Source organism: Aotus nancymaae, unplaced genomic scaffold (genome assembly GCF_030222135.1).
Source record: "Aotus nancymaae isolate 86718 unplaced genomic scaffold, 86718_ANA_hifiasm-v0.15.2.pri h1tg000040l, whole genome shotgun sequence".
Lineage (NCBI taxonomy): Eukaryota > Metazoa > Chordata > Mammalia > Primates > Aotidae > Aotus > Aotus nancymaae.
Window position 1 is genome coordinate 79608308 of NW_026988454.1, and position 14085 is coordinate 79622392.

The window sequence follows — 14085 nt, forward strand, 5'->3', positions numbered from 1 at the left end:
TCTCATCTTCTTATAAGCTTAGACCAGGTTGGTTAAGTGCCTGAGTTCAGAAAGATTTTTCTATATCTATGAGAACACAATGCTGGAATTGTGGAGTTAAAATTCTTGTTCTTAGTATAACCATGGACATTGATCTTGATGGTGTTACTGAAAGGTTTCCTCCTTATTTTTAAGCTTTTACCAAGTCTCTGCAGTGTGCAGGAGTTCCAACAGAACAAGGAAGATACTGTTCATCTTCAAATGACACTCACCCTTGTTTTCCCTTCAGAGGTAGAAAAATAACAGCAAAAATGATCTTTGCCTTTAGGCAAAAATAATTTAAAAGGATGTACTGTACCAAATCAAAGAAAGGTAAAAGATAAACAGAGAATGAGAAAGAGAGAGAGAAATTCTAGCAAATAGTACCATTGCTGTTGTATTCATGTTAGTACAGTTTATTCTGTTGCTTAGAGAGGCACTGATAATATATTTTTTGTTTCATTATTTTTTAGTACTTTTTTTTTTTTAACACGAGTTCATTTTTGCTTCTAATCCCATTTCAAAGCAAGGCATAACAGTCTTTGTCTTTGACTCAGCTTCGTAAACTGGCAGATCAAATTTATAATCCAGAGTTGATGGTTTAAAGGCTGAGATGACTGCACTGATGTGGAAGATTGTTTGCTAAACCACTTGAGATTGTACCACATTTCGTGATCACATTGTCTAAAATTCGGAGGAAATTCTAGTACATTACCAGGTGAGGTAATGCAATCTGATAGATGTAAACGAGACTGAGCAGACAACATTTTGTGTCCCGTCTTTATTAAGGCTTGTATAGAGTATATTACACAAATTGATGAAAAAAATTCAAAGTTGCTTAGTAAGCCTAGAAGAGCCTCTGCCTGTGTTTATTTTGGCATTTTTCAACACAATAAATAGTCACTTAATCATGTATTTGAACAGATTTTAATCTCCATGAATGAGTCACAGATCTGACTCTTGATGTTCCTTGATGCATTCCAGTGATGATCTACCATGAAACAATCAGGGAAAGGAAAAAGGCAAGGTTTAAAAAGTTCTCAAGTGGCAAGGATAATCCATATTTGACCTAAGTCTTCAAATTGCTATTAGTCTAATTCTGTAGAAATACAAATGGAAGAGTTTTTCTAAACAAGCAGAGTTGATCCCATTTTAACCATGCCATCACTGACTGCTGGTGAGTACTAAAGGGGCTTGCTGGTCTAGTCATCAGCTAACCCCATTTTGCTGATTCACTCTCCTTAGTTGAACTTGCACTGTTTTTTGAGTCCTGGCTGATTTCGTGATTTAGTTTTGGGCATTGCTATGTAACTTTTACTAAAACAGTGTTTTCAGACATCACCCATTGTTTTCTAAGAATCTTGTTACTTACAGGACAAGGTTAAATGTCTTCACTTTGTACTCAAGGCCCTATGCAACATGTCCCTTCATTTGTGCCTGAAGCTTCAGTGAAACCAGTCCAGCTTTCTATGGACAGGTCCCAGGACTTCTCACAGCCTTTTGCATATGCTGTTTATTCTGCGCGAAACCATCTGCGGTTAATTTAAGTTCGACCTGTCCCTCAAGCGTCACCTCCTTCATGTAAGAGCTATCCCTGAAATCTAGCTTTGTGATTTATCTAACGAAAGTAATTTATTTGAAAAAGGCATAGATGTATTTTACAATTTTTTCTTTCCTTGACAAGTATCAAAGACCAGCATTAAAATCTTTTGACTCTAAAGGTATCAAGGATTATGAGGTAACATTATGTTGGTTAGTAGGGTAACCCAGAAGAATGTTTCTGATTGAATTAACTTGTCATTAGTCTAGCCAACAGCAGCTAGACCTCCTTAGGAGGAAGAAAACCAACAACAAATTTCCTCCATTGCAGCAATTCTGATATAACTGCTTTAGGGTAGACTATTGAATGCTAGTGAGCAGCTGGTTTTTTTCTCTCTAAGATAGAAGTCAAGGAGTCAGGGACATTTTTCAAGGTTGTAGTCTTGGGCTGCTGCAGTTGCATTACATTCATTTCAAAAAGGATGATATTACTCTGGATTTTCTATACATACATAATTCTAAAGCCTGAAAAGTCTCATTTTTAAAAAAGTTTGGGCTTTGGTGTTCTCTGCAATGCTTTAATTCAACTTCAAGGTTGATCTCTTGAGGATATTTGAAACAATGGCTTCAATGGGAAGCCATACTCTCGACCTGGCCATTGCCAGCAAATTCACCTTCCATCTTAAATCCTGTTAAGCCTGCAGTTTTATAGACACCTCTTATTACTGCTTTTGTCCAAAGTATGAAAACAATGGTTGCTGTTGTAATTTGGAGGCTTCAAAATGGTTCTCTCATTCAACTTTGATTGCAGCCCACAGGCAGAGAACAGAAATAAAGCTGTGTTCTCATTAATTTCAGTTCGGGGACTTGATAGTTGTTGTCTAAGTTTATTTCTCTCTCATAGATTTTGCTAAAAGGAACAGGAAAAAGCCAAGAATTTGATCATTATGAATATGCCATTTTCCCTAACACTGGAACCTCTATTAGTAGTAAATAGACATTCTTCCAAAAAGCAGAGGCATTATTGACCCAATATTCTGCTACTCCGTTATAGAGGTCACCAGCTATTGAGCTTGCCCCTGCTAAGCCATGACACTTTTTCCTTTCCACTTTTATTTTAGATTCAGAGGGTACAGGTATAGTATTGTTACTTGGGTATATTGCACGATGTTGAGGTTTGGGATATGAATGATCCCATTGCCCTGGTACTGAGTGTAGTACACAATAGTTTTTCAACTCTTGCCCCCCTCACCACCTCCCCTTTCTAATAGTCCCCAGTTTCTATTGTTGCCATGTTTTTGTCCATGACTACTATGTTGATCTTTATGTTTAGCTCCCACTTAGAAGTGAGAACCTGTTGTTTCGGTTTTCTGTTCTTGTGTTAATTTGCTTAACATAAAGGCCTTTAGTGGCATCCATGTTCCTGCAAAGGATATGATTTTCTTCTTCTTTTTTTTAAAATGGCTATAGTATTCTCTGGTATATATGCATATTTTCTTTATTCAATCCACCATAGATGGGTACCTAGGTTAATTCCTTTCAGTTGCTATTGTGAATAGTGCTGTGATGATCATATGAGTGCATATGTCCTTTTGGTAGAATGATTTACTTTTTTTTGGATATATACCCAGTACTGGGATTTCTGGGTCAAATGGCAGTTCTAAGTTCTTTGGGAAATTTTCAAACTGTGGCTGAACTAATTTATGGCCCCACCAACAGTGTATAAATATTCCCTTTACTCCCGTCCTTGCTAGCAACTGTTTTTTTTTTTTTTTTTTTAACTTTTAGTTCAGGGGTACATGTGCAGATTTGTTACATAGGTAAATTATGTGTTATGGGAGTTTTGTGTATAGATTACTTCCCCACCCAGGGAATAAGCCTAGTACCTGATAGGTAGGTTTTCAGTCCTCGCTCTCCTCCCTCCCTCCACTCTAAGGTAGACCGTGGTGTCTGCTGTTCCCTTCTTTTTCTCACATGTACACAATATTTAGCTCCTACTTATTAGTGAGGACATGTGGTATTTGGTTTTCTGTTTCTATGTTAGTTTACTTAGGATAGTGGCCTCCCGCCCCAATGTTGCTGCAAAAGACATGATTTCATTCTTTTTCTATAGCTGTGCAGTGTTCCATGCTGTATATGTATCAAATTTTCTTTATCCAGTCTACCATTGATGTGCATTTAGGTTGATTCTATGTCTTTGCTATTGTGAATAGTACTATAATGAACATACATGTGCATGTGTCTTTATAGTAGAATGACTTATTTTACTATGGCTGTAGATCCACTAATAAGATTGCTAGGTTGAGTGGTAATTCAGCTTTGAGTTCTATGAGAAATTGCCCAACTGATTTCCACAATAGTTGAAATAATTTACAGTCTCATCAGCAGTGTACAAGCATCCCATTTTCTCTGCAACCTCACCAACATCTGTTATTTTTGACTTTTTAATAATAGCCTGGCTAGTGTGAGATAATAATAGTCTGGCTAGTGTGAGATAGTATCTCACTGTAGTTTTGATTTGCATTTCTCTAATGATTAGTGATGTTGAGCATTTTTTTCATATGCTTGTTGGTTGCATGTATGTCTTCTTTTAAAAACATCTATTCATGTTCTTTGCTCACTTTTTAATGGGATTGTTTGTTTTTTGCTTGTTGATTTAAGTTCATTATAGATTCTGGATATTAGGCACTTGTCAGGTGCATAGTTTGTAGATATTTTCTCCCATTCTGTAGGTTGTCTGTTTCCTCTGTTAATAGTTTCTTTTGCTGTGCAGAAGCTCTTCAGTTTAATTAGGTTTCACTTGTCAATTATCTTCCAGTGTTGTTTTTTTTTCTTTTTTACTTTTAAGTGTTTAATCTATCTTGAGTTAATTTTTGCATATCATGTAAGGAAGTAGTCAGCCATCTTGACCCCTTCCTGTTTTTTGACTTTTTAATAATAGCCATTCTGACTGGTGTGCGATGGTATCTCATCATGGTTTTGATTTGTATTTCTCTGATGATTAGGGATGTGCAGCATCTTTTTGTAAGTTTGTTGCCCACTTGCATGTCTTCTTTTGAGAAACATCTGTTCATATCTTTTGCTGATTAAAAAAATCTTTTCTCTGTTTTGTGCTTGTTCAATTGTTTAAGTTCCTTATAGATTCTGGATATTAGATCTTTGTTGGATACATAGTTTGCTAATATTTCCTCCCATTCCATAGGTTGTCTGTTTATTCTGTTAATAGTTTTTTTTGCTGTACAGAAATCCTTTAGTTGAATTAGGTCCACCTGTCAATTTTTGTTTTTGTTGCTTTTGAGGACTGACTCATAAATTCTTTTCCAAGGATGATGTCCAGATGGTGTTTCTTAAGTTTTTTTTTTTTTTTTTTTTGAGAATTCTTATAGTTTGAGGTCTTGCATTTAAACCTTTAATTCATCTTGAGTTAATTTTTGTGTATGATGAAAGGATGGGGTCCAGTTTTTTTTCTTCTGTATATGGCTAACCAGCTATACCAGCACCATTTGTTGAATAGGGAGTCCTTTCCCCATTACTTATTTTTGTTGACTTTGCTGAAGATCAGATGGCAGTAGGTGTGTGGCTTTATCCCTGGATTCTCTGTCCTGTTTCACTGATCTATGTGCCTGCTTTTATACCAGTACCATGCTGTTTTGGTTACTGTAGACTTACAGTATAGTTTGAAGCCAGTTAATGTGATGCCTCCAGCTTTATGCTTTTTACTTTGAATTGCTTTAGCTATTCATGCTTTATTTAGATTTTATATTCATGTGAGAATCAGTTTTTCTAGTTCTGTGAAAAATAATGTTGACAGTTTAATAGGAATAGCATTGAATTTGTAGATTGCTTCAGGCTGTATGACCATTTTAATGCTATTGATCCTTCTAGTCCATGAGCATGGAATATTTTTCTATTTGTTTGGTTTGCATATGTTGAGACAACCTTGCATCCCAGGTAAGAAGTCTACTTGATTGTGGTGAATTAATGTTTTTGATGTGCTGTTAAATTCTGTTTGCCAGTATTTTGTTGAGGATTTTTGTGTCTATGTTCATTGGAGATATTGGCCTGTAGTTTCGGGGCAAATACTCTTATTTTTAGGAGATGCAGTGTGAAGTAGAGGTAAATAATGATGCTTATAATTTATTTTTAAGCAGGGGAGTAAAAAGTTAAATACTGTAAAATGATCTATCTATCAGCTATCTATCAATCTATAAAATGGTCTATCTACTATCTATCTCACTGAGAATAAGAGGAAGAAAATATAGCAAATTGTTAAGAATTGATTAATTTAGGTGAAGGGTATATGGGTCATTATTGGCTTATTCTTTCAACTTTTACATACCTTTGAAAATAGCTGTAATCTAAGGTTTAGGAAATATTAGCAGGTTGACAGAAAGCAGGAAACTATTAAAAATGCTCAATTCACTCAGAATTTTCTGTGAAATGACTAGGTTTAACTGCTGTGCTTTTTACCCTTTAGAACTGATCATGCCATAATGTCCTCTATATTTTGTCATTAAATTTTCACTTCCCCCAGCTGGGAATGAGCTTTGTGGAGCAATGATTTTGGTCTTCAGTTACTGCTATCCCCCAGTTTCTTGAATGATACCTGGCACTGCTAGATGCTCAAGAAAAATATCTATTGAGTAAAATACAAAGAAAAGAAAATACAGGCAAGAAAATAAACTGGAATTAACACAAGCCTCTTTCTTTCTCTGAATCTTTTCTTTAATCTTTAATAAGTCAACATGATATAATTGGGCCATGAGTTGAACACTTCTACCCCTTATTCTGGGTACTTCTCCAGTATTATTTCTCTGACTTTTAAAATGTAAAGTATCTAACATTTTACTTTTAAATATAAAAATTAACATAAATGTATGCATATTAAAAACATTATTTAGTCATAGAACATGTAAGGAAAGCAATCCATTGTCCATTGCCACCTCTATGAAGAAGCAATAATTTTTAACTCTTTTATTTGCTTTATTTTCAGTGGTTATATTCTTATTTCAAGGATATGCCTATGCTATTATATTCTTATTTTTCAAATTGAGAGAGATCACTTATTGACTTCCTGTTTTGATTGGTAAAGATTTATCTGTTTAGAGATACCTCCCTCCCCTCCCCTAGCCTTCCATATATATATATATATATATATATATATACACATATATCTACTTTAGGATATATCTACTTTAAGTTATCAAAAATCAATATTTTCTTGAATACTTTTAAAATTTAAAATTTAAAAGTTTTCCTAGTTTTTTTCCTAGTGTTTCTAAGTGCTTCTTCTTATTTTGTCCAATTTCCATCCATGTACCTTTAAAATTTTCTAAATTTTCTACATTTTATATGCTATTTGACTTCCTCTTCTGTTTTCCCTGAAGGCCTGGGAGTCATGTTTTCTTTTGCTCTTGATCGTTGGCCTGATTGTTCTCCAGACCTGTTGTTCAGCTTCTATTTGGGGACTTCCCTTAGCCATTTTGTTAGGTTGAATCGTTTCAAGTTTTCTTACCTTTCTCTTTATGTTAGCTCTATCATTTTCTTGAAGTATACTGTTAAGTAAAATCCTTAGAAATTCTTAAATTCACCTAAGGGTAATTTATTTAAATCTGTGCATTTACAAATATATGTTTATTTCATCTTAAATTTGACTGATAATTTTGCAGAGTAAAATATTAATTGTTGAAAATCATTTTCTCTCATATTTTTGAAGGTTCTGCTTGTCTGTCCTCTAGCAACATCCAGGGTTACTGATGGGAAACCCCAAGTCATTCTCATTCTTTGTTAAGTAACCTGTATTTTCTCATTTGTTGTATTCAAATTTGGCATTATAAGATTTCTAATAATGTGCCTCAGGTCTTTCTTTTTAACTTAGTTTTTTTTTTTAGTCAGTATTTTGGAGACTCAGTAGGAATTTTCAATCTAGTGACTTTGATATCTCTGAGAATTTCTCTAGTATTATTTCTCTGACAATTTGCATCTTCCAATTTTTTTTTTTTTTGCTTTGGATATTCCTTTTAGCTGGGAGAATCAACATTCCATCCTTGTTTTATAGATGCCACATATTTTGACTACCTCTGAAGATTTAATCTGTGGTCTCGGAGAGCTTCTTTATTCCTGAGCCTCTCGATTTCCCTTGAGAAGGTGCCCTCTTCAGAAAGGATACCTGGCTCTCAGGATTTTATAGCTAGTGTGTAGAAGGTAAGGGGGAACACCAATGTTTCACATACAAACTTTTAACCAAAGCCCCTGCTTCAGCCTTGTGCCTCAACTCTATCCTATTTTGACTCTGGCTGACCATTCACAAGATCTGATGAGAAAAATTGTTCCTCTGTAAGCAATTATGTTCATGTTTTTCTCCATTTCGATTAATCAGTTTCCAGAACCTTCCAACTGCTTTCCTTCTTCCAAATATATATTTTTTTGCCAGTGTCCACTTGCTTGTCTCTAATTGCCTTTCTTTATTTCTTGTCTTTTATTGCTCTTGTTTTTTTCTTTATTACAAATTTAGTGGAATCTTATACATATATTTTGAGCTTTAGTTCTATGTTATGTTATTTATTTTGTTGTTGAACTTGTTTCAGCTGTGGCCACTGGAAGCGCTTTCATGTTGGCTGCTATGTCGAAGATCAGGTAGTATTTATTCCTGATTCCAATCTCTCCTGCAACCTAAACAATATTTAGCCTATTGGAAACATTCAGCAAGCTCTTTACAAAAATGACTACAGTATATTCAACACATTTGAGTTACACTCATACTTTGTTCCAGTCATGTGCAAGTTTAATGTACAGCTCTACCTCACATAACAGGACATGTATGACACCAGAACATTCCCGTGCTGAAGGTCATAGACAGGAGGGGAAGGGAGTGAATTTCTACTTTATGCATATTTTAGGGAACAATACTGTAGCTATCATTTACTCTTTGAAGCGTTCTTGATTTTGGTCATTTATAATTAGAACATGAGAAAAAGTGACGGTGAATACAAATGAGTACTAACCAAACTCCTAGGCTGCTACTAGAAAATAAAATAAAATTAAAAGAAAGTCCCTTGCCATGTTCACAAAGGTGGCAATAACTGTATATATAAGAAAAAGGCTGTAAACTTATAGAAAAGATAAACTCTGGCTTCTAAACAAATTACAAAATTGATTTTGCCTTTATCCTTCAGTGTGATACAGAAAAATGTAAGCCTGTAGACCTAGTTACCAAAAGACACTTATCCTCCTCAGCCCAGGTACGAACTCAAAGTTTGCCCTGAGCTAGTTTGATCTTCAAGGTTTCTCCAAGTTTTTCCATGAACTCAAATGTGTTCAAGTAGTCAGAATGTTGCACATTGGATAAACCTTTAATGCAAGCAGCCAAGTCCTTGGTCATGAAGCCAGCCTCAGCTGTCTCAATACAGACTTCTTCCAAAGCATTTGCAAAGAAGGCAAGCTCTTTCTTGTTACCAAGCTTTGTTCTGTGGTCTATTCCTCTGGTCTGGGCGAAAATGGAAGACATCTCCTGTCCTTTCTGGTACATGTGGTAGTGACATGTTACAGTTGCATGGGCAGCCTCTGCTTCTGTCTTGCCATCTGGACAAACCAGTACGCTGGTCATCATGCTGAGAGAACCATACCTTTGGGCCATAGAGTCCGACTGCACTTCACCATCATGGTTTTTACAGGCCCAGAAGCTTCCCTCTGATTTCATAACTTGGGCCACCAAGTCATGGATGAGCCTATGCTTATACTAGATCTTTTGGGCTTCAAACTGGGACTTGTACTGCTTATCATATATCTCCTGAAAGATGTCTTTCAAACACCCATCATATTTCTTCAGAATAGTGTTTTTGGTGCTCAGATACATAGGCCACCCTTAGACAGAGCCATTTGGAAGGAACTGTGTGCAAAATCTTCAATTGACTTATCTTAGTTATACATCCCCGTGGCAACACCACCACTCTCTTCAAAGTTATGTATCAGGTATGTCACCTTTTGGGTTCTGTCACTTGGTGTGTAGGTTATCTCTACTTTTCCAGGCCCAGAAACAACAGAATCAGTTGCTCCGTATTGATTCCCATAAGCACGACGACCTATGATGATGTGTTTTACCCATCTGCTCACAAGCCAGGGAATATTTTTGCAGATAATGGCTTCTCTGAAGATGGTGCCACCCAGAATATTTTGTATGGTGCCGTTTGGTGATTTCCACATTTGTTTCAATTTCAACTCCTCAAACTTCTTCTCATCAGGGGCGATAGTGGCCTACCTGACACCAATGTTATACTTCTTTATGGCTTCTGCAGCATCCTTGGTGACCTGGTCGTTGGTGGCATCATGATTCTCTATGCCTAAATCATAGCTATGTAGATCCAATTCCATATAAGGAAAAATGAGTTTCTCCTTAATCAATTCCCAAATGATTCATGTCATTTCATCTCCTTGCATCTCTGCCACAGAACCGCCACTGATATTTTTGGACATTTTGACTTCAATAAACCTTGGCAATGAAGAAATCTCTCATCACCCCCATTCTTCCCAGTCTTGCAGACTCAACTGAACGTAGTTTATCTCCTGCTGGATGATATGCTGGCGAGGAGCTGGGGCACCACAGCCGCTCACACGCTCAGACTCATGCGCACAGGTTGGCAATGCCAAACCGGACTCCCACTGCCTCGGATTCTGACACAGCCTCTGCTGAAACCCCCTATGTGTTTTTATATTAAGCTAAACATGAGTTCATACTGATATCAGTAATTCTACTCCAGCACTACAAGGTTCATTTTAGTTAGGGCAGTTTTTAAATAGTGCTGAGCGCATTAAACCATTCTACTCAAAGCTTCTCTAAATTCTAAGAGAACATCAAAATTATTGTTAAGTTAATCATCAATCTATTTTATTACTTAAATAGGCTTATTTAACATGTTTCTTTTTGAGTACTTAACAAGCACAGAAATATATGTCTATTTTATGGGATTCAGAGCATGTTGACTTATTTAAAATTATTATGAAAGTTTATAGTTTACAGTAAACTATAAACTTTACTGTAAACTATAAACTTTCATAATAATTTTAAATAAGTCAACATGCTCTATTAATTTAAGTAAGGCACAGATCCTCAATCTCTTTGTTTAAGCAAGGAATTTTGCAGTTGTGGGTTTTTTAGCACTTTTCTGCTTAAGGGAAAAGAGCTAAGTACCAATAATTCTCTTCTGACTTCACATAGAAAATTCACATGCATTTGTCCCTTCTAGAACCCAAGGGGGTCAGGGTGACCAACCCTCTGAGCTTATCTAGGAATAAGGGCTTTCCTGGGTTGTGGGACTTTCAGTGCTAGAACTGGGGAGGTCCTGGGCAAATAGGGAAGAGTTTGTACAAATATTAACAAGGAAAACAACTTTTCAAGGCAATCAATTACAACAGATTGTTTAGATGTTAGAGGTTACTTTTACAGGGCATAGTAATTATCTTTGAAGCCCAAGTGTTTTACAAGATGTATTAGTAATTAAATTTCTCTGTTAAATTTTGTGTCGCAAAACAAAATCTGCTTTTCTGCACCTAGTGGAGAGGGACTTATATTTTCTTATTGTTTGAATTATTTTTATTAGGAATTCAAATGACCTACAGTTTCAAGGCAAAGTACTGGAATTCCATTAGTAAACATTAAGAAGAAAAGGCTTGCCTCAGAAGCTCAATCATGCAATGCAGAAAGAAAATGGGGCCGGCAATATCTTGCATCAGCCCTGTCCCTTAATTATAGGCAGTTAGTCATAAATATGATTGATTTAATACTAATTCTTTGACAGGCACTGAACACCTAATTATTATCTTGTTTCTGAGATTACAACTAACTTTTTGAGCTTGCTTAATAAATATCTTTTCCAGGATCATATCACTGTAAAAGTGGCAAATATTGATATATTGTATATTCAAATAATTCCAAATTATATTTTAATTTAAAAAACCATCAATTTATATCCATCTTAGACACAATAGTAAGGAAATTCCTTCATGGCAAAATGATTGTATCTCTTAGAAGTGTGGAGGAAAAAAATTGGTGTAGGAAAAAGCTGAAGAAATTAAATGTGGGAACAGTGACCCCTTCTCTCCAGAAGTATGTGAGGATGGCACAGTGCCTGAGAGTACTGGTGAGCTGTGATTATGTAGTTCTGTGTGATAGTCTGTGTTTATTTCCTCGTTATCAAAGATTCTTTAGGAAAGCCTTGGTGAATGTTCCAGGCTTTTTTTTTTCCTTCTGTGCTTTGGTTATTAATTGTGGTCAGTGCTTGATACCAGCAAGGAGGTAACCAGTATATTCAAAGGGGAATCTTGAGATAAGATATGGGGCTCCACTGACCAGTACCCCTCCCAAAAGGAGATTGGCCCTGTAAAGTAAAGTTTGTAGTTGCTGGCTGCTATGTTTTAAAGGAAAGTAGGAAACCACCAATCCAGACAGAAGTGGGTGAACAGTCTCAGCTTACTCATGTATAGGGAACTCAGAAGAGACATTCATCTCTATTTCTAAAACAATTTAAAAACTTAGAATGATTGCAAATAGCGTTTTAGTCTTCTGTTGCTATAGAACTACGGTTTCTATAAAAAAAGTACTTTCACACCAGCAATAATGATTGACGTATTTTGTGAAATTAGATTCATGACAGGTAGCTACAGGTACTTTGTGATTAGAGGGATAGCTTGGCTGTAATTACATTGACCTAATCATTTCTTACTTCCCTGCCATGGAATATTTTAGAATAGATGATTCCTACCTAAATCAAAGTATTGAAGAGAACATTATATGAATTAATTGTTACTTTCCTTAGACAAATTTTTCAAGGTCTTTAATAATAAGAATTAAATGGGAATGAAGTTAAATAAAATTATAACACAAATGGCTATGTATAAAAGGTAACATTAAAAAAGAACAAGGTTATTATTTTTTAAATATCTGAGTTGAAAAGTCTGTAGTTTCAAGTAAATATGAAGCACTTCAAAGGGTGTAAGAAAAGGTATAAATTTCAAAGATATATCTAATCTTTAAGTTCCAATTTAAATATCATCTTCTTTAGTAATCTTCTCTGAATCCTTGTGTTATATAAATATTTGCTTTTCTTCCAACAACCATAGTATATTTTCTGTACTCCACATAGTACTTTTCAAGATGTATTCTCTAGTATAATTGTTAATATAAATGTTATCTCTTACTAAATAAGTTGCTTGAGGATGGGATCCATGCCTTCATCATCTTTGTTTCTTGTTTCATATAGCTCACATTAAAAATATTGAATGATTAACTGAAGACTCCATTTAAATAATCTATTGAGTAGAGGATAGGTCTGTAGATTTTTCCCGTAGAAGGCCAACTAGTAGATACTTTTAGCCTTTGTAGGCCAAGCAGTCTCTCTTTCAACTATTCAACTTTGCAATAGTAGTGTAAAAGCAGCCATAGACAATATATAAATGATAAGCATGGTGGTATTCCAATAACATTTTATTTACAAAAATAGATGGTAAGCTGGATTTGGTCAATGGGATGTAATTGCTGACCCTGTTGAAGAACGTAGCAGTCATTGGATCTCCAAAAAGAAATGTGTTAATTCGATAAACTAGTATCCTATATTTCTGGAACCCTCATTTGTAATAGCATACTCCCTGCTGCCTCTCTTGAAGCCCCCTCCCAACACACACACACACACACACACACACACCCTTCAGATGTTTGGTGATTTTTGGCTGTCTCCTTGCATTTAAAGGAGGGATGTGTATAGCTGACTGGAAGCTGCATGCATGTAGGTAGGGAGGGCATGTCCATGGTGAACTTTACTGTAGGGAGATCTGGCAGGGCCCTTTCATCAGGGATTTTGGGGTAGTATCTTAAGATCTTTCTCTCGGGTGGATCAGATTCCCAACAAATCTTCAAAACTCTTTCTTGAAGAGTGTAAATCTAGCTGTTAGAGTTCTGGGAAACAAGGGAAGGAAGTGAATAGCATATTTGCACTTATTTCCCTCTTCTCAGTCATCTGTGTTCTTAGATCCTAAAACTACATGTGGAGGTTCTGCCATGTGCCACTGAGCCTTGGTCAGGAGCAGGACACAGAAGCTTTTGTCAGGAACCCATTGAGCTCTTCTGCTTTTCTCCAGATCAGACTGGGGATAGGGTATCTGGTTTCCTTACTTACTCTTCCAAGTCTATCATTTATGACATAAACTTTAGGCACCAATTCCTTCATGGTTTATGCTGTTGAAATTCAAAAACCCAACCTCTTTCAACCCAGATGTCTCTCCTTGTAGCATCCTGGTAGCATAACTAACCAAGAGAAGTGCAAGGGAGGGATCAAGTAAACACTGTGGGTGAACTGTAGTAAGTCTCAAAATAGACTGAGTGACTTAGTCTTCATCACGTGGTGATGAAACAACTCCTTAACTTGAATTTTATAAGTACAAACGATGTTTCCTTTACTACTGTGACAATGTTGCCTAGTATGGGGGAGGCGTAAGACAAGGTAGATGCTTAACAGATTTTAAAAATTATTTATTATT

At 35.9% G+C, this 14085-nt stretch overlaps 1 pseudogene; it reads right to left on the reverse strand.

The window, feature by feature from the left end:
* Positions 1-8806: 8806 nt before the first annotated feature.
* Positions 8807-10029, reverse strand: LOC105711507 (isocitrate dehydrogenase [NADP] cytoplasmic-like; annotated as a pseudogene).
* Positions 10030-14085: the final 4056 nt, after the last annotated feature.